Source organism: Arachis ipaensis, chromosome B08 (genome assembly GCF_000816755.2).
Source record: "Arachis ipaensis cultivar K30076 chromosome B08, Araip1.1, whole genome shotgun sequence".
NCBI lineage: Eukaryota > Viridiplantae > Streptophyta > Magnoliopsida > Fabales > Fabaceae > Arachis > Arachis ipaensis.
Window position 1 is genome coordinate 9,936,271 of NC_029792.2, and position 2,103 is coordinate 9,938,373.

The following is a 2,103-nucleotide window of genomic DNA, read 5'->3' on the forward strand; positions in this document are numbered from 1 at the left end:
GAGTTGATATAACAGCTAAAATTTGGATTATATTATTATGAGATTAGTACCTAAGTAAAAAATATGCTCCTAAAAATTATGAATAGAAAGTAAAAAAAAATATTTAGAGTTCAACAAATAATACAACATCGTTGAATCTTTAGGTTTAAGTGTGAAAAAAAGAAGGATCAGGAGCATAGGTGTCCAAAACAAAAAAAAGTTTTGGAATTTAATTGTCAAAATTGTTTTGGTGTGACATTGAAGCGCTTAACAACATCAAAGAAGAAAAGCATAGAAATAAAATAGTAATATTGGTCTAAGAATTTTTTTTTAAATAATTTTTGTAGAGCTTCACTCAAATGAAACATTTGTTATATTTACAAGAGAAAAAGTTTTATAGTTATAAACAATATTAATTTATATTAGCGTTGATTGAAATAATTGTTTAATGAAAGAATTTGGATTTTTAATATANNNGAATTATTATTATTATTATTATTATTATTATTATTATTACCCAGATATATTGTTGTCAAGTGCCAATTGATAGTTTTTGACCCAATAATCTATTTCGACCAAAAAAAGTCCACAAATTAAATTAGATGTTAAATAATGAAATTATACTTAATTATTTTAGAGAATAAATTCTGATACATCTGTAGCAGTCAGAAAAAATTAGAGACTTATTGTATGTATCCCACTTTTAGAAAACAGGTGTCAAACTCAAATTTTAGACACATAAATTTTTCACATGTAAAAAAAATTTGTTTTTCTCACCGTAACATTGGCCTTATTTCCCACCAAAAGCACCAATCCGTAACTCCATTCTTGACCTAGCTATGTTCAGGCTAACTAGTAACTAATAACACCAGAAAGCATAAAAAAATAGACTAATACTACGTAATTTATTTTTTTTAGACAATATTAGTAGAAAAATTTTTAAATTATTTTATTTATTTTAAATTTTAAATATTAAATCAAAAATTTTTTATTTTAAATTATAAATTATAAATCTAAATATTAAAATTAGGAAGTATTAATAATTAGTGATTTTATATACTATCCAAAAAGTATTTTAGCAATTAAGTTCGTAATTGAAATAAATAAATAAATAAATAAATAACAGCATCTATTATTCTATTGCAAAACATGGTCATTTACTCATTTATGTCAATTTATGAAGAGAATATTGCCTAATAATTGCTTTTGATCTATATATATTCCTTTAATTATATAAAAAATGAACACTTAAAAAGTAGGTAGCCCAATTGCTACTTGATAAGTTATCACACTACAAAAGATTTGGCAGATAGCAGTAAAAATTACTGCGGTGATTAATCATAATCGCTGCAAAAAAGAAAATTAGTGGCAGTTTTACATAAAACCGCCATGAAATTATATAACCCTTACATGTATGTTTATATGTCTCTATTTTTATTAGTATTTAAATTGAGTTCATCCGTATTTAACTTCTGTTATATATACTAAAAACTTAATTTTGTATTTGTTTTACAGTAAGAAAAAATAAATTAGAATATTAAAAAATGTTTTTTTAATTACGCTCATAAATTCAATAATTAGATTTTCTCCTATAGTATAAGATCATTTAAGTTTGCATCAGGCATAAATTTAAAACAAAAAATAATTCAACGTCTAAAAAAAATTCATAAAATTAAAACAAAATTCAATTAAGCATAAATTAAGTTTTTCGAAATTTCAACTTACTAAATCTAAATTAAAATATTTTTACTGTGGACAAATATCTAATACTATGACCCAAACCATCAAAACTAAAAGAATCAACTCAAATCTTAAAATTATAGATCAAGAAGTCTATTATAGCATCAACTACTAATTCTTTGTGTAGATCAATTTTCTTTCAAGCATCATATCAATCTGGCCAAAAATATTCTGTCATAAATCTACATATTTTACGTGCTAGAGAATCTAATAAGTTATTTTCAAATCATGGCTTTTTTGTGCATATTGAAGCCCTTATCTTTAACATGTACACTATCTTTTCTTTGTTATCTATCTGAAGTTCCATTGTCTTCTTCCGAAATCTTATTATTGAGATCAAATTGCATGTTCATATCAGTTCTAGGGGAAGAGATCTTAACTAAA